Raw genomic sequence first — 25,318 nt, 5'->3', positions numbered from 1 at the left:
ATGGATTGATTCGGTGACTGGGGTAATAGGGATTGGTGTGTCAGAGGCGGTGCGGTTGGCGCAGGATAGAGCAGGGTTTAGGGCTGTTGTGCATAGGGTCACTATGAGTCGGAAACGACTCGACGGCACATAACAACAACAACAACAATTGTACTCATGTGAAACCTATACTTGGACCAGAAAGCATTAGTCAGAAGAGAGCAAGAAAACTCTACATGGTTTAAAATCAGGAAAAGAGTGAGTCAGGAATGTATTCTTTCTTCATGCTTTTTCAACCTACATGCAGAACACATCAATTGGGAGGTTGGACTTTTTTGAGGAAGAATGTGGCATCAGGATTGGAGGAAGACACATCAACAGCCTATGCTATGCAGGTGACACAACCTTGTTTGCTGAAATTGAGAAAGAACAGAAGCATTTGCTGCAGAAGGCCAAGGACTGTAATCTGCAATATAGATTGAAGCTCAGCAACAAGAAAACAAAGACTCTCACCACTGAGTCTATTGGCAGCACCATGATATATGGAGAAGAGATTTGAGATTTTCAACAATTTCAGTTTACTTGGTCTCACAATAAACACACTCAGCACTAGCAGCCAGGAAAAGCAAAAATGAATTGCATTAAGAATTTCTGCTGTCAGAGACCTCTCCAGAGTGCTGAAGAGCAACAATGTCAGTCTAGAGGCTAAGGTGTACCTGATTCAGGCCATGATCTTTGCAATTATTTGCTATGCATCAGAGAGCTGGACAATGACAAAAGGTAAAGGAAGATTTGATGCCTTTAAATTGTTGTCCTGGAGAAGATTATTGAACATATTATGGATTGCCAAGAACAAATAAGTCTGTCCTGGAGAGGGTGAAATCAGGTTCCTTTCAGAAATACATAACTTGGCTCTAATAATGAGGAAATACCAGAAAACCAAACTGTGATATAGTCTACAGTATATCCACATATACTTAAAAACGTATTAAGGAATGTCAAGGTAAAGGAAGACTAAGGCATTATTTGAGATTAAAAGAAAACAAAGATATGAAACAACTTACTTCAATCCATAGTTTAGGATTTTCTTTTGCTGTAAAATATTACTGAATAAAATCTGCATATTAGACAAAATTATTAAATCCAGGGCAAGGTACATAATTTTCAAAGCCCGGTGTAAAATAAAAATGCAAGCTCTTGCTTAAAAAATTATAAAGGTATTCAATATGGAAGCCTCAGAACATAAACCACTACAAAACCTTGTTGTACATAGGGTCACTATTAGTCGCAGGTGACTCAGTGGCACATAACAACAACCTATAAAACCCAGGGGAGCTCTAGTGGCATAGTGTGTAAAATGTTGTGCTGTTCACTATATTTATGGTGGTTCAAATTCATCACTAGCTCTTTGGAGAAAAGATGGGCAGTCTCTTTCCATTATAATTTACAGTCTCAGAAACAATGGAATATTACTAGGAGTAAGAACTGGGTCAATAGTTGTGAGTGAATGAGAAAATTAGAAGACAAAGGATTTCCAAACCTCAAATTATGTAACTGAACAGAGATTATACCTTTACGTATATTTTTAAGATTTTCATAATTCAAGTTTTTAAAGTCATTATGACTTTGACAAGTGATTCTTTGTCTGTTTTTGTGTTTTGCCTTTCTATCTTTGGAGTCATAGTTCGTGTGCTTCCAGTCATGTTTTTAATTATATCAATACTGCTCAATTTGGTTTTTGTGTTATAGAAACCTCATAATAACCTCCAATAACTGTATGTCAGTTCATCAAGTCAGATAATATACTGAATCCTTCTCCGACTGTTGAACTTGTAGTTTGCTTATCATGTTCAACTCAAATGAACAATGATTTAGATAGTTTTTCCTGTTTGAGATTATTTTAATAGGAAAGATTTTCAGAATTAGAATTTCTGAATCATAGAGATGACTATATTTATGAGCCTTAAATAATTTTCTCAAACTTCTTTCTCAAAAAATATTCAAATTTACATAATATGTGAATCTAGAATTGGGGCTAATTCTTAAAGGGATATTTAGTTTTTAAGTCATGTTATTTGAGTCTTTCTGAATCCTTGTCTTACTTTTCTGTTGGAATTTTAATGTTTATAAAAAATTGTGTATGTCCCTCAAATAATATATTTATTACCTTTCTGTCGTATTTTTATCATATTTGTTTTAAATACCTTTTGAAATATCTTATATTAAATAGAAAGTCAATGTGTAGTAATATTCTAATAGATAAAAATTCATTGTAAAACCACCATTTGACCAGAGATACTGACGCAGCACACAGAGACTGACGCAGCTTGATGTGGACAGTAGGAATTTGAGTCAAAAATTTTATTAAAATAATTAATTGGGGAGCCACAGGAGCAGTGAGCTGCAGGTCTCAGTGGAAGCCGCCAGTTGATCCCTTATGGGACACACCCACCAGGAGCAAGCTGGTCAGCAGGAAATTGACTTGAGTTTTCTTAAGCCCTGTTGACCCACCAGTAATAAGCAGGTTGGCGGGAATTTGACTAAGTTTTCTTAAGCCCCATTGGACCCAGGGTCCTGCTGGAGTGGGGGCTGCTGGGTGAGGGCACCTGAATGAGGGCTGCTGGGCAAGGACCACTGAGTAAGAGCTGCTGGGTGGGAGACAGACAGCTGGAATTTGAGTAAGGACCCCACTCATGAGTACACCTTGACAGCTGAAATCTAAGTGAGGTCTTCACAAGTGGCTGAACTGCCCCCGGTGGTTGCACCCACCCAATGCCACACCTGTATCTACATGTCCAGTCAATCAACTTGCCTTTATTCTGAAGAACCTGATGTGACTTCGCAACAAGAGGCTGCTCTCCCAGGTCCCAAACTGAACCTTTCCTTGAGTGAGAAGTTCAGAGAAATACACAGATGAGGTAGCTGCCCCACTGATTTCTAGAGCATTGTCTTCAGATCAAGAAGCTATCAATATCATGGAAGAATCAGGCTATTTCACACCCCACACAAGTGCAAGAAAGATATCAACATATTTCATGAAGCCAAAAAGTCTGATGGAACTTTCTGACACAGAATTTAAAAGAACAAGGACTGAATATTTTCAATGAGTGAAAGATGAACTTGAAGAATTACAGGACACTGCAAGCAAAAACAAGAAGGAGCTTAAAAAAATCAATCCAGAACAATGCAGATAAAACAAATGAGGCATTAGTGACACTGGGAAACAAGAAACCAAAATCCAAAATATGAGTTCAAATGTTTCAAATGCTGTCAACATGATGGAGTGACACATGAGCAGAGTTGAAGAGATAGAACACAGAACAGGTGAGATAGACGATAGAATTATCACCACTGATCTGCTAGAGCAAAAAGCACACTCAAAAAGAAAAGAAAAAACCAAGAATAATGTGGGACACCATCAAGAGAAACAACATGCGCATCTTCAAAATCCCAGAATATGAAAAAGTAAGTAAAGGCACCGAAAAAGTTGTGGAAGAATTACTAGAGGAAAACTTCCCAGGAATAATCAATATATATTCAAGAAACTGAGCAAACACCATATAACATAGACCCCCAAAAGAAAAACATCAAGGCATATCATAGTCAAATTTGCCAGAACCAAAAAATAAGGAAACAAAGAGTAACTTATAAGGGATAGAAATAAGATTAAGTGCCGATTTCTCAGCAGAAACCATGAGAGCAAGAAGACAGTGGATGGAATAACATATATCAAACACTCAAAGAACACAACTGTCAACCAAGAATACTGTACCCAGCAAAACTGCCTGTCAAGTATGAAGGAGAGATCAAGATATTCCCAGAAAACAGAACCTAAGGTACTTTGTAAAATCAAGACCAGTGTTGCAGGAAACACTGAGAGATGTCCTTGTCACAGAGATGCCACAGAGAGCAGAGTAGCAACAACACTAAAAATGATAGCAATAAAACTTTGCATGTCAATAATCACACTGAATGTGAATGGTTTAAATGCACCAGTGAAGAGAAAAAGAGTAGCAGATTGGATAAAAAAAAAACCAAAAAACCAAAATCTATCAATATGCTGTCTACAAGAGACACACCTGAATAATAAAGATAAAGAAAGATAAAAAATAAAAGGGGATGGGAGTATACCAAGCAAATGCCAACCAGGGAAAAGCAGGAGTAGCAATATTAATCTCTGATAAAATACATTTCAATGCAAAAACCTATCACAAAGGACAAGGAAGGTCATTACATAAATATCAAGAGGCCGACACCTTGTTATATCAAATGTGGCAATCATAAGTCAATATTAACCAGAAAAAGGAACATTAGTCCACCAAAGAGTTTGATCAACTGTCACTTCTGTAGCAAATAGTAAGACCAAAATTCTTGCTATTAAGTCTATTCTGACTCCTGGTAACCCCATGTATTAATTGACCTGTTGCTCACAAATCAGCCATGGATCCCATTTAGCCCTTTGGGGCAACTGGTATTTCCTGAACTCTAAATAACAGTATTTTCACTTGCTTTGAAATCTCATGAATGACATCTTTTAGAATTTTCTCTATTTTCTGTCCTCTGGGTTTTTAGAACTTGCATGTCTTCTTACAAGAGCCCACAACTTGTAGGTCTCTGCATGCCATCACAGACAAAGGGAAGGAGAGTTCAGGACAAAATCCAGAAATGCATTGCTCTTCCTGGGTATGCAGCTGAAATCAAACTTTCCACAGTTGGGTCATATTACTAAGACTGATCAGAGGAATGAAGTGAGAGTAGTGCCTACGCTAGCTGACCAGAGCCACCTCTATGGCATTCTCTATGCACATACTCTTTCTTTTCTATGTTTGCTTCAGCTGATCAGAACCATATACTCAGCAGACTCCAAAATAAATGGGATAGCAGAATCACTAGATAAAGGGTTTGAGTCTCTGAAGGGCAGTATGAACTTACCTCAACTAAGGGATCTTCCTCTAGCTCCTCCATCTATTCATCTACTCTGCTCATGTCACACTATTTTTTTCCCACTACAGATTAACTATAAGAATGACCTGATACCTCTTATTGTAAAGCTGCCCCGGAATAATAGCTAGAAATTCCTGACATATAAGGATTTGAGAAATGTTTTAAACTCTGGTGACCTACTGGTAAGAAACAGTGCTGCAATCCATGAGGCATAAAGTTTTAATCCACCAGCTGTTTTGCAGGAGAAGGATGGACAATCTCCTCTTGTGTGATTAACTACATCTGAAAACCCACTGGAGGGACAGCTATGGGTTGGTTCCAACTCAACATCACAGAACAACAACACTGACAGACCTGTCAAATTGTTAGTGTAGCTCCAGAAGGAGGAAAAAAAGATCCTTTCTTTGGTCAATGTGCCCTCCCTCTTTCCCTCTACTTTTTCTGCATTCTATCATGGCAGAAGAGCAGATTCCATATTTTCTTTGTCCACACACTACAGATTGGCTGCCCCTGAGTGATAACATGTGCGTTTATGGAAGTTTAAAGAATTTATGGAATCCTTGGATGATGAAAATGGATATGGTACTCAGTTGCTAGCCAAAAGATTGTTAATTCAAATCCACCCAGAGGGACTTCAAGAAGAAAGGCTTGATGACCTACTATTAAAAGAGTTAGTGTTTTAAAGTGATACAGAGTAGAGTTATACCCTAACACACATGGCTATGATGGCAAGTAGTTTTCTGAAGTTTGATTTGTTTTTGTTTTAAAGAAATATATAAGAATTTCCCCCCCCCCATAATTTTTTTGCTCTCAAGTCTCTGTTAGAGGCGCCAAGGAAAAAATCAATTTGAACTACCTGAGTAATGGTATGATCTTCTAACCAGAATTATCCAACCTCACCAAATCTAGAGAACACATCACCCTCTCTTGGGAAATTAAATAACTGTGATAGCAGCATGCTGCAAATGGAAGAGAGAAGACACTAAGCCACTTATATTTAGAATTTATCAAATACTCAAGCACCACAACAAGATAAAGGTAAACAACCCAGTTGAAAAATAGGCATAGGCACAGGTTATGAAGAGACACTTCACCAAAGACATTCAGATGGTGAGTAAACACATGAAGAAATGTTCAAAATTTCTAGCTCTAAGAGAGATGTAAACCAAAACAACTATGAGATATCATCTTACCCCAGTAATAATAGCAAAATTCATCAGAGCAGCAAACAACAAACGCTGCTGAGGTTGTGGAGAAATTTGAACCCTTATTCACTGTTGGTGGGAGTGTAAAATGGTGCAAACTATGGAAGCCTGCATGGTGCTTTCTCAGAAAGTTGGAAATAGAAATACCATTTGACCCAGCAATGCCACTACCGTGAATATACCCTAAAGAAACCGTAACTGCCACCCAAGCAGCCATATGCACACCCATGTCCATTGCTGCTTTGTCCACAATAGCAAAGAGCTGGAAATAATTCAAGTGTCCATCAAGAAGTGAATAGGTAGAGAGCTGCGGTATATTCACACAATGGACTATTATGCAACGTGGAAAAACAAAGAACTCATAAAATATACAAAATGTGTGACCTTGGAGGACATTATGTTGAGCAAGATAGCTCACTCACAAAAGGACAAATACTGCATAGTGTCACTGTTATAAAACAGGACTCACATAAGGATTTGGGGGAAACTAGGAAAAGAGGGTATAAATAATGTACATGGCATTGAAAATGACAAGGGAGAGCTGTATGAAAGGAATATATGATTAGGTATTATTGGCATGAGAAGAGTCCAGAATAAGAGCTGCACAATAAAGTGGACTGGGGAAGTGGAGGGCAGGGAGGAAAATGTGCAGCAATAAATGAATGAATGAATTAATGGTAGTCCAAGTTCGCTATAAACTATCATTAAAATTTCAATTAAAAAAGAAGCCATGTTTATCCCAGCTTTGTTCACAATAGCAAGGAGTTGGAAACAACCCAAGTTCCCATTAACAAACGAATGAATAGAGAAGCTGTGGTACATTCACACAATGGAATACTATGCTGCATTGAAAAACAATGGACTCAGGCAATATTATTTAAAATGGGTGACCCAGGAGGACATTATGCTGAGTGAAGTGTCTCAGTAACAAAAGGACAAATACTGCATGGTGTCACTGTTGTAGAATGGGACTGGGATCAGGGTTAGGGTAAGATTGAGAAAAACTGGATAAATTATGTATACTGCTTTGAAGCAGGTGAGGGAAAGAACAATTTTAAAACTATATATGATAGGGTATTGTAGTTATCACAACAGTCCAGAATTAAGGTTGCATAGTGGAGTGTACTCGAGGTGGTAGGGGGGTGGGGATGTGGGAGTATTGTGTACCAATGAAAGTATTTTTCTTTTACTTTTCAAAGAGAAGAGTGAATTGGGGGGTGGGGGTAAGGCTGGGCAGGGAGAAAAGTGCAACAATGAATGAATGAAAATGAAAATCTCTGTAAATGCTCATTAAAATGAATAAAATTTAAAAAAAGAAGAAGCAGCCACCCTATGTACAACAGTCCTAAATCCTGCTCTATCCTGTGCCAATTGCACTGCCTCTGACACACCCATCCCAATTACTCCAGTCACTGAATCAATCCACCTCATAGAGGGTCTTCGCCTCTTGTGTCGTCCCTCCACCCTACCAAGAATGATGTCCCCCTCCAAGGACCTCTCCCTCCTTACAACATGTCCAAAGTATGTTAGACAAAGCCCCAGAATCCTTGCCTCCAAGGAGTAGCCTGATTTAACCATCTCCAGGTTGAATCTGTTTGTTTTCTTGGCAGTCCATGGTACATTCAATACTCTTCTCCAGCACCACAGCTCAAAGACATCAATTCTCCTTCTACCCTCCCTAGTCATTGTCCAACTCTCTGATGCATAACAATCTCAATCTTTTCACTGTCTAACATGGTGTTGCCAATTGGGCCAGTGGTGGGGATCTTTGTTTCCTTGATATTGAGCTTCAATCCATATTAAAAACTGCAGTCCTTGACTTTCTGCAGCAAGCACTTTAGGTCCTCCTCAGTTTCAGCAAGCAAGGTTGTGTCATCTGCATAAGGCATATTGTTGATGAGTCTTCCTCCAATCCTGATGCCACATTTCTCCTCATAGAGCCCAGCCTCCCGGATAACCTGTTTTGCATAAAGATTGAAAAGGTGTGGAGCAGGATTCAGGGCTGTTGTATATAGGGTCGCTATGAGTCACAAGCGACTCACTCGATGGCACATAAAAACAACAGAGTAGACTCACAGATATGGCAACTGAGGCTGAACCCTCACATATGAAAACACAAAGAAGGAGAAGCATTTGTAGGCAGACACAAGTGATTGGAATGTGGAATGTGAGAAACATGAATGTAGGAAAATTTGACACTGTTAATAACTAAATGGAGCACATAAATATTGATATATTAAGTGTTGGAAAAATGAGATGGATTGGCATAGGTCATTTTGTATCAGATTATCATATGATCTACTATGCCATAGATGAGAAGGTGAGGAAAAATGGGGTTGCTTTCATAGGTAAAAAATGTCATTTCTAGATCCATCTTGAAATAACGTCATGAGTGACAGGATAATATCCATACACATACAAGGAAGTCCAGTGAATACCACTATCACTCAAATATATGCACCAAAACCTAGAGCCAAAGAGGAGGAAATTGAAGACTTCTACCAACTTTTGCAGTCAGAAGTTGGTTGAACATGCAGTCAAGATGCATTAGTAATAATGGGTGACTGGAATGCAACAGTTGGAAACAGAGAAGAAGGATCAGTAGTCAGAAAACATGGACTTGGTGACAGAAATTATGCTGGAGACTGAATGATAGAATTCTGTACAATCAATGAACTATTAATTAAAAAATACTTATTATAAGAAACATAAACAAAGACTGTAACACAGATTTCACCTGATTGCGTATATAGGGGTCAGGTCTACTACAACTGTGGGAAGAATCACTGGAGAGGCTCAATATCATCTGTGAAAATTAGGCCAGGTGCTGATTGTGGAATAGACCACCAACTACTCATATGCAAGTTCAAGCTGAAGTTGAAGAAAATGAAATCAAATCCACAGGAACCAAAATTTGACCTTGAGTCTATCTACTTGAATTTCAAAACCAGCTCAGAAATAAGTTTGAGGCCTTGAACACCAATGAGCTAAGGGAGGATATTAAGAATATCATCCATGAAGAATGAAAAAAAAATATTATAAAGGCAGAGGAGGAACGGAACAAAAGACCAAAATGAATGTCAGAAGAGACTCTGAATACTGCACTAGAGCATCAAGAAGTCAAAGCGAAGGGGGAAAATCAAGAAATTAAGGAGCTGAACAGAATATTTCAAGGGGCAGCACAAGAAGACAAAGTAAAGTATTATAATGAAATGTGCAAAGAGCTGGAGTCAGAAAATCAAAATACTGAACTCACTTAGCATTTGTTAAGCTGAAGAAACTGAAAGCAAATCCAAGCCTCAAGTTGCAATGATTAAGGATGCTGTGGGCAGAATAGTGAATGATCCAGGAAGCATTAAAAGAAGATGTAAGGAGTATACAGAGTCACCAAAAGGAATTGGCTGTAAGGAGTATACAGAGTCACCAAAAGGAATTGGCTGTAAGGAGTATACAGAGTCACCAAAAGGAATTGGCTGACACAGAAGAATTTCATGAAACAACAAATGAGCAAGAGCCTGTAGTGATGAAGGTAGAAGCTCAAGTTGCTCTGAAGGAAATGACAAAAAACAAGGCCCCAGGAATTGAAGGTATGCCAACTGACATATTTTAACAAACAGATGCTGCACTGGATGTGTTGCCAAGTGGTGCCAACATCTGGAGGACAACCACTTGGCCAACCGACTGGGAGACAACTATCTTTGTTCACATTCGAAAGAAAGGTGACCCAACAGAGTAAGAAAATTATTGAATAATATCATTAATATCACAGGCAAGCATGATTCTGCTGAAAATTATCCAAAATGACTGGAATAACACGTAAACAGAGAACTTCCAAATGTGTATGCTGGATTAGAAGAGGTCGTGGTACTAGGGATATTATCGCTAATGTTAGATGGATCTTGACTGAAAGCAGAGAGTACCAGAGGAATATCTATCCGTGTTTCATTGACTACACAAAGGCATTTGACTGTGTGGATCACAACAAATAGTGGCAAACTCTCAGAAGAATGGGAATCCCAGAACACTTGATTGTACTTATGCGAAACCTATACTTGGACCAGGAAGCAGTCGTCAGAATAGAGCAAGGAAACACAGCATGGTTTAAAATCAAGCAGGGTGTATGCAAGAAATCTGTCCTATCTCCATACCTTTTCAGTCTATATGCAGAACAGATCAACAGGGAGCCTGGGTTATATGAGGAGAAATGTGACATCAGGATAGGAGGAAGACTCATCAACAACCTGCATTATGTAGATGATACAACTCTGCTTGCTGAAACTGAGGAGGATCTGAAGCATTTGCTGAAGAAGATCAAAGACTGCAGCCTTCAATAAGGATTGAAGCTCAACATCATGAAAACAAAGGTTTTCACCACTGGGCAGATTAGAAGCATCATGAAAGATGGTGAAGAGGCAGAGTTTGTTAATAGCTTTAGTTTGCTGGACTCCACAATCAACACTCTTGGTACCAGTAGTTAGGAAATTAAAAGACAAATTGCATTAGGAAAGTCTGGTTATCAAGGACATCTCCAAAGTACTGAAGAACAATGATGTCAGTTTGGAGACTAAGGTGATCCTGATCCAGCCTATGGTCTTCACAATTGTTTGCTATGCATCAGAGAGCTGGACAATGCCTAGGGATAATAGAAGGAGAGTTGATGTCTTTGAGCTGTGGTGTTGCAAAAGAGTATTGAATATACCATTGACTACTAAGAAAGCAAACAGGTTCACCCTGGAGAGGGTGACACCAGGCCGCTCCTTGGAAGCAAGGATTCTGTGGCTCTGTCTGACATACTTTGGGGGTTGCAAGGAAGGATAGTCATTGGAACAGGACATTCTGCTTGGGAGGGTGGAAGTACAACGAAGAAGGGGAAGACTCTCGATGAGATGGATTAACTCAGTGACTAGAGTAATAGGGATTAGTGCATTGAAGACAGTAAAATTGGCTCGAGCAGGCTTCAAAGCTGTTGTACATAAGTTTACTATGAGTCACAAGCCACTCAACATCACATAACAACAACCACAGCAACATTGTTCTAAGTGTTGCAGCACTTGTCTGTCAGTTTACTGTACCAAAATTACTTGAGGTTACTGTGATACTAAAATCTGTGCCACTGGTGTGTCAATGCTAAAAGTGTTTCCTATTGTAGAGAGGCTTTGGTGGATCTCCTTGATTAAGGCAGACTAGGAAGCAAGAAGGGCTACTAATTTCCTAAAAAATAGGCCATTGAAAACCCTATGACCACTAAACAAAGGGGATTGTTGTAGTAGTATAGTGGCAAAGCCCAGACTGGAAATCAGTTGAAATGAGGAAAAGCAATAAAAAACATTGTTTAACAACTGGAACATGAAATGTACATAGCTTGAATGCTGGAAAACTGGAAATTGTTAAACATGAAATAGAACACATGAATATCAAAATACTAGGTGTTACTGAGATGCTATGGACCAGCTGTGGCCACTTTGATCAGATAATTATATTGTATACTATGCAGGAAATGAAAAACAGAGGAAGAATTGTGTTGCCTTCATAGTAAAAAAGTCAATTTCAAATTCTATTCTAAAATACAATGTTGTGAGTGATAGGATAATATTCAAACACATACACAGAAGACCCATTAACCTACTATTATTCAAATATATGCTTCTAGATCCAGAGACCAAGAGGAAGAAACTGAGAAGTCTTACCAAATTTTGTGGTGCGAAATTGACTGTACATGCAACCAGAATGTGGGAATAATAATTAGTGACTGGAATGCAAAAGTAAGAAACAGTAAAGGAACAGTAGTTGGAAATATATATGCTTGGTGATAGAAATGAAGCTGGAAATGGAATGATTGAATTTTGTATTTGCAATGATTTATTCATGAGTGAATAAATGAATAAATCATTGCAAATATCTTTCCTAAAAGGTACAAAAAATGACTTTACACATGGATATCACCTGATGGGCTGCATAGGAATCAGATTGTCTACATTTGAGGAAGAAATCATTGGAAAAAAACTCAATTTTGTCAGTCAAAACTAGGCCAGGAGCTGACTGTGGTCAGATCATCAATTATTCATATGCAAGTTCATATTAAGGCTGAAGAAAATTAAAATAAGTCCACAGGAACCAGGAACCAAGGAGATCATCAATGAGGAAAACAAAAGGTCATTACAAAAACAGAGAAGAAAGAAAAAAAATAGAAATGGATGTCAAAAGAGACTCTAAAGATTGCACTGGAGCGTAGAGAAGTCAAATCAAAGGAAAACATGTTAAAGTGAAAGAACTGAACAGATGATTTCAAAGGCCAATCCAGAGGACAAATCAAAGTATTATAGTGAAATATGTAGAGAGATGTAATCAGAGAATAAAAAGGGAAGAGATCGCTCTGCATTTCTCAAGCTGAATGAACTGAAAAACAAATTTAAGCCTTGTGTTGCAATATTGAAAGATGTTATGGGCAACATATTAAACGACCCAGAAAGCAACAAAAGAAGATGGAGGGAATACACAGAGTCACTGTACCAGAAAGAATTTATTGACACGGAAAAATTTCAGGCAATACCATATGAACAGGAGTCAATGGCAATGAAGGAAGAAACAGAAGTTGCATTGAAGGCATTGGTAAAGAAATAAGGCCCCAGGAATCCATGGGATACCAATTGACTGGTTTCGGTTAACAGATGTAGCATTGGATAAACTCACCAGTCTATGCCAGGAAATTTGGAGGATGGCTATCTTGCCAACAGATTGGAAAAGGTCCATATTTGTTCCCATTTCCAAGAAAGGTGATCCAACTGAATGTGGAAATCAGTAAACAATAGCATTGATATCACATGCAAGCAAAATACTACTGAAGATCATTTAAAAAACAGCTGGATCAGTACATAAATAGGGAATTACCAGAAGTTCAAGCAGGATTTATGAGAAGCTGTGGCATGAGGGATATCATTGCTAATGTCAGACGGATCCTGGATGAAAGTAAGGAATACCAGAAAAATGTCTATTTGTACTCCATGGCCTATGCAAAGGTGTTTGTGTGGATTATAACAAGTTGTGGCTGATATTGAGAAGAATGCAAATCCCAGAGCACTTGATTGTGCTCAGGCAGAACCTATACTTGGATCAGGAGGCTATTATGTGAATGGAGCAGGGGAACACTGCATGGTTTGAAACTGGGAAGGGAGTGTGTCACAGTTGTATTCTCTCTTCATACCTATTCAATCTGTCTGCTTAGCAAACTATCCAAGATGCTGGACTCTATGAGGAGGAGTATGGTGTCGGGATTGGAGGGAGACTCATCATAACCTGCGTTATGCAGATGACACAAACTTGTTTGCTGAAAGTTAGGAGGGCTTGAAGCACTTGTGAAATGTCAAGGAATGCAGCCTTCAGTATGGATTGCATCTCAATGGCAGGAAAACAAAGATTCTTATCATTGGACCGACAGGCAGAGTCATAATGGATGGAGAGGAGATTGAAACTGTCAACAGCTTTATCTTGATTGGAACCACAACTAACACCCTTGGTAAGAGCAATCAGGAAATGAGATGCATTGCACTGGGAAAATCTGCAGTTAGGGACCCTTCTAAATTATTGAGGAGTAGCAATGTTATTTTGAGAACTAAGGTGCACCTGACTAAGTCTTTTGGATTACTTGCTATGCATCTAAGAACTGGACAGTGATAGGATGATAATCAAAAAATTGACACCTTTGAGCGGTGGTGTTGGAGAATATCAATGAACATCCATGGATAGCCAAGAGAATGAACAGATATGTTGGAGAACATGCAGCCCAAGTGCTCTTTGGAGGCAAGAATGATGCAGCTTTGCCTCACATACTTTGATGTTGGGAAGAGTGGAGGGTTGGGGAAAGAGGGGAAAATCCTCAACCAGATGAATTGTCACAGTGACTGCTGCGATGAGCTCTTGTGTGTCAGGTTGTGTGAAGAAGGCACAGGATAGAACAGGTTCAGATCTTTTGTTCATAGGATCGTTTTGAGCTGTGCATGACTCGATGGCACCTGTCAACAACAATATTGTTGTTGCTGTTGTTAAGTGCCGTCGAGTCGCTTGCGACTCCTAGCAACCCTATGTACAACCCTATGTACTCTGCTCTGTCCTGTGCCAATCTCACTGTCTCTGACACACTCATCCTGATTACCCCAGTCACCCAATCAATCCATCCTCTAGAGGGCCTTCCACTCCTGCACCTGTCCTGCACCCTCCCAAGCATGATGTCCTTCTCCAAGGACCAGTCTCTCCTTACAACATGACCAAAGTATGTCAGATGAAGCCTCAGAAGCCTTGCCTCCAAGGAACAGCCCGGTTTAAACCTCTCCAAGATGAATCTGTTTGCTTTCTTAGCGGTCCATGGTTTCCTCAAAACTCTTCAACATCAAAGCTCAAAGGTATCAATTCTCCTTCTCCCCCCAGTTCACTCCTCTCTTTGAAAAGCAAAAGATAAACTTTTCTGTTAGTAAACAATCCCCCTGCCCCCAACACTGCCCCCCACCCTAAATGCACTCCACTATTTTTAAAGTCTCTTCTAGAAAATATCTCAATCATTACCTAACCTCTACATGTTGCCATGCCTACTCAAGACTTGGCAAGTGAATGAGTAATGACAGACTGGCAACACTACAGGATTTGGTGTCTTTTAGAAAGCTTGTGGCTGACACACCATCTTTATAGCAGCTGACATGGAATTTTTTTATATCGCTGGTGTCCGATAGGGGTTGGTAGCAACATTAGCATTTTGCCAGAACATTTTGTGTATAATTGAATAATTTTCCTGGTTGTGTGGCAGCCAAGTTATTTCTCTGTTCCCTGGAGATCCTATGAGCAAACTAATATGTTTTTAAAATACTCTTTCAAATTAAACTCACTAGTATGGATATTGTAATCTTGCTACTAAGAAGGCATCTTACATCTAGCACAGGTGGAAAGCCCAGGGCATGAAAAGTTACTGAAGATTAAATCACTTCAAAATATTGTTCCCTTCAAGCATATAAACTGGATGTAAGCCAAGTGAATTTATAAGCATAGTTCTGAAATTATGAGGAAGAGATGGTAAATTGAAATTAATTATAGACGCTCTACTATTACAAATTTATGATATGTAAGAGGCCAGTGCTTCTGTCTTTATATAGTAGGCATTCTCGGTTTCATTATATTGAGTATGGATTTGTTTATGATCTCAGATCTTATCTTTATTTTTCTCAAAATTGTTTTAACAAAGGATTTCCAGTTACTGAGGTTCCCATCATTAGAGATAGGAACAAATTACCATCTCTAACTTCACATTCTCAATGTTGTGAGATCAGCAATTAATTAGTATGGCTGACCTGTTATCTTGAGTAAATATCAGGAAACTGGATCAGAAATTGTAAGTGTTATTTGTGTTAACAGTGTCTTACAACTTGGTAAATACATATTCTGATACACAAATTATTTTCTAATGCATAGTTTCTCCAAACAGACTCCAAGCTGTCACCTGGCTAGGACTTCTTCTCACCCAGGTCCACACACGCTACCTGATGGCCAACGTTCAGGTATGAGCTCAAGGAAAGGGTCTGGAGTTTATGGAAGTGAGTCAGCCTGGCAATGAGGGAATTCTTTGATGTGAAACTGACCCCTGCCCACGCTCCTCAGACCAGAAGGAAAAGAAAAAGGTGAACTAGAACCCACATTCAATCTAAACTCTACAAAAAGAAACATGAAGTGGGCCATCGACTGCAGTTAGAAAAACGAGTGGCTTTGAAGGTTTGCTTTATCCTGGGTTCAGAACCAGCTCCCAACATCAGTTTTCAGTCTGCCTGAGTCACTTCATTTCACTAGGTCAGTTGGATGAGAATTAAGGTAAGAAGCACTTACCTGCTAGCCAAAAGATAAGTACTTCAAACCTGGAAGCCCTTCTGTGGGAGGAAAATGTAGCGGTGTGCTTTTATAAAGATTATTGTTGTAGTTATGTGCTGTTGAGTGGCCTGTGACTCATAGTGACCGTATGTACAAGAGCTCTGAAGCCTGTGCTGTCCTGAACCAGTCTCACCAACTCCAATGGAGTTATTTCCATTGTCCTAGTTACTGTATTAAACCATTTCATCCAGGGTCTTCCTTTCCTGTGCTGTCCCTCCACCTTCTGAGCATGATGTCCTTCTCCAAGGATTGGTCTCTCCTGGCCACATGCCCGAAGATAGAGCTAAAATCATAGCCCCCATAGAGAAATTTGGTTTTACCCTCCCCAAGACAGACTTATTTGTTTTCTTGGCTGTCCATGGCATGTTCAAGACTCTTCTCCAGCACCACAACTCACAGGCATCAATTCTGTCATCCTTAGTCATTATCCAGCACTCTGATGCATTGCAAGAAATTGCAAAGACCATAGCCTCAATCAGGTGCACCTTAGTCTTCAGACTGACATCGTTGCTTCTCAGTATTCTGGAGAGGACTCTGATAGCAGATTTACTTAATACAATTGATCTTTTGATTTCCTGTCTGCTGGTGCCAAGAATGTTGATTGTAGAACCAAGCAAGCTGTAATTATTGACAATCTCAATCTCTTCTCTGCCTATTATGGTGCTGCCAGTGGCCCAGTGATCAGAATCTTTGTCTTCTTGATGTTGAGCTTCAGTCCATATTGAAGACTACAGACCCTCTGCAGCAAGCACTTCAGGTCTTCCTCACTTTCAGCAAGCAGGGTTGTGTCATCTGTATAATGTAAGTTGTTGATGACTCTTCCTCCAATCCTGATGTCACATTCCTAGCCCAACTTCCTGAATGATCTGTTTTGTGTATATATTGAAAAGATATGGAGACAGGACACGTTCTTGACACACTACTTTCCTGATTTTGAACCATGTAGTGTTTCACTGCTCTGTTCTGAGGACCACTTCCTGGTTCAAATATAGGTTTCACATGAGCACAATCAAGTGTTCTGGGATTACTCCCCCTCAGAACTATGGATTGTTCTACTCTTCTGTGGAGCACCACTTCAGAATCAACTTTACAAAAATGGATTGGTTCGTATTTTTCTAACAGACAATAGACATGAGGGCTTTGAATAAATATTCCTTAAAGTGATGACTATCCCAGTAGCACAAAATGAGTGCAAATGGCAGCCTGTTCATAAGGCTTTGCTGAATACACAGTGGTTCTATGCTTTACACTGATGAAGTTGCCTTACACTTCTCAGAGGGAATGACTACTAGCCACATAGAGCTAGTTCTCATGTTCAACTGTTGTGAGTTGTATGGTTCATACAGCCATTAGAGCAATCTTACAATCTCTTGCTTACAGTCATCAGAGGCTTTGAATGGTGGATAACATCTCAACTCCTCACCCTGGTTCTGGGAAGTTGCATTCTGGGAGGCATTCCAGCTTTACTCACTCAGCTCATTCTTCCATCCTTTTCTCTTTCATTCCAGTTATTTGGTCCCCTACCAAGTTCTAGAGCATTCTGAGACATTTGCTCATTTTTTTCTCCCTCTGGAGGGCTGGTGGCATAGGGATCAAAGCACTCAGCTGCTAACCAAAAGGTCAGTGCCTTGAACCTACCAGCAACTTCACGAGTGAAAGATGAGACAGTCTGCTTCTGTCAGGATTTGCAACCCTACTGGCAGTTTTACCCCATCCTACAGGGTCACTATGAGTCAGGATCAATTTGGTGATCACAGGTTAAGTAAGTTATTTTTCCTCTGTAAGGCGCTGGAAGACATGAAAGGATGTTAGTTCTGTAGTCAGAAGTGAGCCAGTAATCTGGCCTGCACAGAGTGAGGCCTGAATCCTGAGTGGCTGTATTGAGCGGCTCCAGGTAAGGTTGCTGACCTCCTTTGACCTCATTTTCCAAGGTAGAAGATCATGGATGTTGAAGTCAGCTGACAGCTCTGAAGTGCTGAGAGAATTAACTAATAAATGATTGGGAAGAAATCAGCAAATGTAAAGTGCTACATAAATGCTTAATAGTAACAAATACCTGTAAGCCATCCAATGCTGCTTTTCAGGCCTGTGATCCCAGTGTAATGATACTGAGCCCTACCAAATGCTTTACATGTAGTAAATAATTCATCCTTAGGGCATCCCAGAGAAGTTAGAAAGCATTTCTCTTTGAATAAATGGCATTCAAGTGTTTTCTGGGGCTGCTCAGCTAGGAGTCCCAGCAAAATTATAATTTGGACACCTATGGCCTTTAGGGTCACAACAGTTCAGGACCTGCTGCCCAGAGCTGGGAAGACTAAACTGACAAAGATGGAGCTTGTTCTCATTTGGACTCTGTCCGGCTCTGCAACTTCAGGTCACAACTGGAAGAGTGGAAGGAATGAGAAAATGAGCAAATATAGTGTGAAAATGGAAAAGTGTACAAGTATGATGTCCCTTTTGAAGGAATAGCATCTCCTAGCAACATGCCTGAAGTGTGTGAGATGAAACTTTATCATCTTTGCCTCCAAAGAATAGTCTGAATGCACTTTCTCCAAAACATATTTGTTTGTTGTCTTGGCACTCCACAGAACATTCTTCTCCAACACTTCTTGACTCCTTGTTGTCAAGGTACTTAACCTTTGAATGTGTGAGTATATCAAGGAGAAGAACCTGCCAAGGTAGTGAGATTAAACACTATGGATTCAGTCACCAATTTTAAGTTCCAAGGGTTTCTTCTGATGATTCTGTGTCTGCCAAGCCTTGCAGTAGGGCCCCTTAAAATCAGGGCTTGTAGACTAACTTGGTCAAGGGGTGAGTATTGTTATAGTAACACAAGCACAGGCTTAAAGGCTAGGATTCTTACCAGCAAAGGAGAGGAAACTGAGAGTACAAGAAGATTCCTGTGCCTCTCAGATCATGGTCTATAAAAGAGTAGCAGCCTTAGCAAGAACCAGAGACCAATATAAGATAGAGCTGACTTGGAACTGCTGTCCTACAGAGCAAGAGCTAAAAGCCTTCATCCAAACTTGCTAGAAGACAGAGGGAAGACACCATCATTGGCAGGACTAAGAAAATTTCAGGGCACTGATATAAGTTGTGAGATTGGAGATCAAAAGGCAGGTGTCACCAGAAACTGAGAATCTGTCTAGACTAAAGAATTGTAGCCTGTTGCCAGTCTGAATCACAACCTTTTAACTTTATAATAAATCCCATAATCATAAGTATGGTTCTGTAAGATCTCAGTGGCAATTGAAATAGATTTCAAGCTCAGTAGTAGAGGAGTTTGGTTGGTGTTAAAATTAGTAGAAGTAGAAGCAGGAGTGTGGGGAACGTTTCTGAACTCATAGGAATTAGTTTTATAATGTGGATGTTGTTGATGGTGGTAGATCTGCCTTGTGAAGTTAATAGAGGTCAGACGTGGCTAACCTCATGCCACCTACACGGTTTGTACAGGACCTAATTTAATTGAAGGCTTTAATAACTCCAGCTCCCCTACTGACTCTATATGACACCAAATGGACTTCTTCACCTCCCTCCTGACAAGAAAAAGAGGATAACCATTGCTGTCATTTAGTCTTTCTTGGGGAAGGTACATGCCCTGACATGTTAATAGGATCATGAGTGCTCCTAGTGCCAGCTCACTCCCTGGTGGCTGGGACAATACTTATGTGCCTTTTCTCAGGACCAAGGTTGACATTTGGCACATCTAACAGTCATATTCACTTATTCCAACTCCAAGCACTCAGGGAACCACTCTCTCTCCAAGAAAGTTAACAGTTTTCTGGAAGGTGGCACTTCAATCACCATTCTCCCCCAAGGTAGAGTTGAAAGGTAGTCAATTGAAGGTCAGTCAATTTAAAGTTCTGTGCTTTACTATATAATGGATCCTCACAAGAGAGGACGGACAGAGCCAGGTTCATGACAGACTCATCTACTACAAGTATGTGCTCTTTTGACTATCTTCTCTATTGTTTCCCCAGATCAGAGAAGCATTAGCAAACAACAAACAAACAAACAAACTAGAAAGCAAAAGTAGAGCTACTACCCTTGGAATGGTTCAGAAAAAAGAGCAAAGACTCCGAGCCAGAGGTTTCTCTCTTCCTGCTGAGAAACTATGGAAGGAAAATGAAAAGAAGAGGAATGAAAAGAAAAGAATATCTGAAGAAGAAAAAATATTTAGCATGTCAGGTAGGGTCACTTGCTATCTATTCAATTCATAAATGTTTCTTTCCCCCTCTCCACTATTTTCTCTTTATTTCTAATTAGAATATTTAATGTTCTTATTTTTTAAATTTTTTTTAAAAATTAATATGGTTTATTTACAAAGTTCATTTTTCACATTGATCTTTGCCATTTCCTTCCTTTCTTTTGATAGTACAATGGTTAAGTACTCCACTGCTAACCAATAGATCAGTGGTTTGAACATACCAACCATTCTGTGGGAGAGAGACATGGCAATCTACTTCCATCAAGATTACAGCCTTGAAAACCCTATGTGGACTTTCTACTCTGTCTTATAGATTCATTACATGCTGAAGTCAATTTAATGGCAACAGAGTATGTGAACAATTTGGTGACATTAATTATACTACTTACAACTATTAACATTGCTGTATTTTTTCACAAATAACATTCTCATATGAATAACATGCCCATACACACAACACTTACCAAAATAACAAACTCAGAGGTTGTGCAATACCTATTTCCACATTTTTCTATCCATTTAACAGAGATCAAGTGTCTCTTCAGCCATGAGTCCTCTTTCCCTTCATAGTCATTATTGACTTTAGGTCTATACACATTTTCCTAGATCAGGAGCACATTAGTCTCCAGACTAAATCTCTAGCCTCCATCTATCATGTTGCTACCAATTGGCTCAGTGGTGAGAATATTTATTTTCTTGATGTTGAACTTCAGTACATATTGGATGATGCAGTTCTTGACCTTCTGCATCAAACTCATCAGATCCTCCTCAGTTTCAGCAAGCAAAGTTGTGTCATCTACATAATGCAGGTTGTGGTTGAGTCTTCCTTCAACCCTGATGCCTCTTCCTCATGAAGCCCAGGCATCTGAATAGTCTGTTCTGCATATAGATTGAAAAATTATGGAGACAGGATGCATCCCTGATGCACTCCCTTCCAGATTTTTAACTATACAGTGTTTACTTTCTCTGTTGTGATGACTGATTCCTGGTCTAAGTTTTATATGAACACAATTAAGAGATTCCCATTCTTCTCAAGGTTAGGCACAATTTGTTGTGATCCACACAGTCAAATGCCTTTGCATAGTCAATAAAACACTTAGATAAACATTTCTTTGGTACTTTCTGCTTTCAGCCAAGATCCATCACTGGAGGCAGAAGAGAAGGGGGTGCTATAGGGACAAAGACAGTGAACATTAGGGGAGGCTAATGGGGTTGGGCCATGCTCCGAAAGGGGCAGGACCAACACCAAATCTGTTAGCAGTATAATGGGGAAGAGTCTTTCATCTACTCTTTGGGGGTAAAATATTTGTCTGTCATTATTCTTCCCAAACTGATCAACCAAATTAAGAGAGACTAGGGAGAAGGACCGGCCATTCATTTGTGAAATAACAGACCTTCGAAAACTCTATGTATCTACATATAATGTTAGTGTAATAAGGTCATATTTCTAATTACAGACTCTTACAAAATAAAAATTTCAGAGTTTATAGAATCTGGGAGAAAAGTTAGCAAAACAAATAAAACCAAAGTGTCCCACTTTAAGAGGTGGACAAATCCACAAATTGGTTCTTTGTGTGCATGGACTGAAAGCTGAGGAATCACAATCAAAGAAAGAGAAGAATACACAAACTAAGATGTTACAGGGAAAGAGTTACAGTAAAGTTAAGGAAATTATATAAATTGTCATGAAAATCAAAATTTACTCCAAAGAGTACAATTAAAAGTTCAATTAAAATAGCTGGTTTTCTCTAGAAAAATAGCAAATTATTAAAATTGGCTTTAAAAATTTGTAGACTTGGGGAAGAGGAACAGTGCTCATGGTGAGGTTAGGGATTTTTTTCTTTTAATGTTTCAAAATAGTGTGTCAAAAATGTGCTATGCCAGCTGACTCATGTGTGTCTTCACTTTTTCAAGAGCCATTAACAATGTGTATTATAGCCACGAAGGTGCATTTGCAAAATGGATTAAGGGAATGGAAGAACATGTGACACAAAGAATGATTTTTTTCAAAAAATAAAATAAAAATAAAGCCACCAGAATATGCAAAAGAAGTGGAAAGCTGCTCTGTTTGTTTCTGAAATAAACAGTGGCCTGATCAGAGAACTTCATTAAGACAACACTGAAAAGTATGTGTGGATTGATTTCAACTCTTTTACAAATACAAAGGCAATAATCAGGACTAGCTCTCAATCTTGGTGTGTGTGCATTCACACAGATCGTGTACCTGAAAGGACTCTGAACTTATCACTTTTAAAAGGAGCTCTTTAACCTGCTACATAGAGAGTTGCATTGGTGAACCAAAGGCTGGCTTCTGGCAGTTCGAATCCAGCAGGGACTCTACTGGAGAAAGATGGACAATCTGCTCCCATGTGATTTACAGCCTACAAAAGTGCTGGGTCATCTATGAGTGAGTCCTGATTTAAAAGCAATGAACAGATACTTTAGATGCATGATATGTTGCCTATTGGGCTGCTTACCAAAAACCAACAGTTTAGGCAGACTCTTTCCATAAACTTTTAGAGCTTTATAAAGCAAATGGAGGTCTCAAGGAGTCAGAAATGCACTCCCCAGCAGTAGTTTTGATTTTGATTTCTTGAAAAAGCTGAATAGTCTTTTCATTTTTTCCCTTTTTGTGTGTACTTTCTTCCCCCCCACACACACACACTAGTTTATTTACAAAACTAGAATACAAATTCGAACAAATTCTCTCAATTTCCCTCACCCACCTACCCATCAAATTGTACAACCCAATGATTAATTCCCGCCTCCCCCTGCACATCCACATCCCTCTGCTTCCAGCCTCCCCCACCCCTCCTGGATCCTTATACTCATTCTACAATAATGGTTTTATACAATATTTATCCTTGTATGACTGAGTTAGTTCACTCAGCATAATGTTTTCCAGTCCCTCCCAAGTTAGGTAATAATTTACAAAGTTATTGCTCCTGAGTGCTGCAAAGTATTCCACTGTGTGAATGTACCATCATTTCTCAATCCATTAGTTTATGGCTGAACATTTGGGCTGTTTCCATGTTCTTTCAATGGTGAATAATGTTGCCATGAACACTGGTGTGCAATCTCAGTTTGTGCCGCAGTTCTCATATTCTCAGTGTATATTCCAAGTAGTGGAATAGCTGGGTCATATGGAATTCTATGTTCACCTTTTTGAGGAAGTGACAAAGTGTCTTCCAGAATGGTTGCACATCACTTTTCCAACAGGGTGAAAAGGAAACCACCAGACTTGGAACAAACATTTGGTAATACCATCTCAGACAAGAGTATTATAACAAAAGTTTACAGAATACTCCTGGAGCGCCACAAGAAAAAGACTGATAACTCAATTACAAAATAGGCAAAAGACATGGAAAGAATTTTCACAGAGGAAGATATTCGAATGGCAAACAGACACGTGAAGAAATGCTCCAAATCACTGGCAATAAGAAAGATGCAAATCAAAATCACAGTGAGGTACCATCTCACACCAGTAACAGTGGCAAAGTTCAACAGGGCAGCAAGTTAAGATATACAAGGAAAAACGATTGGCCATCCACTTCCAAAATAGGCCTTCAAAAACCCTATGTACAATAAAGCACAATACAGCACAATTAGAGTAGACTTGCAGATATGACAACTCAAATACGGAAACACAAATGAGGAAGAACAGTTTAAGCAGACACTAGTGATTAGAGCATGAAATGTGAAAAACATGACAGTAGGAAAATTGGACTCTGTTAAGAAAGAAATGTTGTAGTTGTTATTATTGTTGTTGATGATGATGACTGCTGTCAAGTTGAGTATGACACATATCGAAAAGACCTAATGCCTTTCTATAAATTTCTCCAAGTTCATAGAGGTTTCATAGGCATGTGGTTTAGGAAATGAATACAACTCCTCCTTCCAAACCTATCATACAACTGTGAGCTCCACCAAACACTGTTCACACTGGCAAACCATTATGGTATTTGATACCCCAATGGCACAGGTTCAGCATCACAACAAACCCAGGTTACCTCAGTACAGCAAATTGACAAGCTGTGATGTAAAATATGGAAGAATATTCCTCCAAAATATAGCAACACTAGTCTCACTTAGCCATAGTTAAGTGTTATCAAGCCAAATACATAGCGACCCCATGAACAAAAGACATTAACTCTGTTCTATAATTAATGGCATTTCTTTATGTTTATGGAGTTTACAGAGTTTCCAGACACATCTGGAAGTGGTTGCCACTCCTTCTTCCAAAGATGAATCAATTTGGAAGTTCTTCTAAACAATGTCCATGATAGGTAACCATCATGGCATTTGACACAGTAATGACACAGTGATTGGCAACTCCAAATTATTCAGTACAGGAAATAGACAAATGACTGCTATATCAATTAAAGAATGTTCATTCTCATATTTTAAAGACACACTCATCAAATGCTGTTGACTGTGCTCCACCCTTAGGTCCTTTATAATTAGGGTAAAAGCTGCTTGTGGAAGGGAAAAAACCATTGACACAAATAAAACATCATCAAAGAACATAGCTTTTAATAACCCAAGCCAAACACAGAACAAATGCAAACCAAAGCTTTCCTTACATGACCCCCACCAAGACGGGAGAAACCAGACTTCTAGAGTGGAGCCGCACAGCACAGTGTCCTCCAAGAAAGAAATAGAATACATAAATATTGACATACTAGGTATTGGTGAAATGAAATGGATTGGCATGAGACATTTTGAATCAGACAACCATATGATCTACTACACGGGGGTGAAAAGGTGAGAAAAGAAGGGGTTGCTTTCATAGTAAAAAATTAATTTCTAGATCTATTTTGAAATACAATGTTGTGAGTGACAAGATAATATCTATACACAAACAACGAAGTCCAGTGAATATTAATATCATTCAAATATATGCATCAGCAACCAGAGACAAGGAAGAGGAAATAGATTTCTACCAACTTTTGCTGTCAGAAATCGACCAAACATGCAGTCAAGATCCATTATAATAATTGGTGATTGTAATACAAAAGTTGGGAATGGGAAAGAGGATCAGTAATTGGAAAATATGGACATGATAGAAATGAGGCTAGTG

Source organism: Elephantulus edwardii, unplaced genomic scaffold (assembly GCF_000299155.1).
Source record: "Elephantulus edwardii isolate Elephantulus edwardi_28Jun2011 unplaced genomic scaffold, EleEdw1.0 scaffold00213, whole genome shotgun sequence".
NCBI classification, from domain to species: Eukaryota; Metazoa; Chordata; class Mammalia; order Macroscelidea; family Macroscelididae; genus Elephantulus; species Elephantulus edwardii.
Note: the sequence above shows the minus strand (reverse complement) of the source record.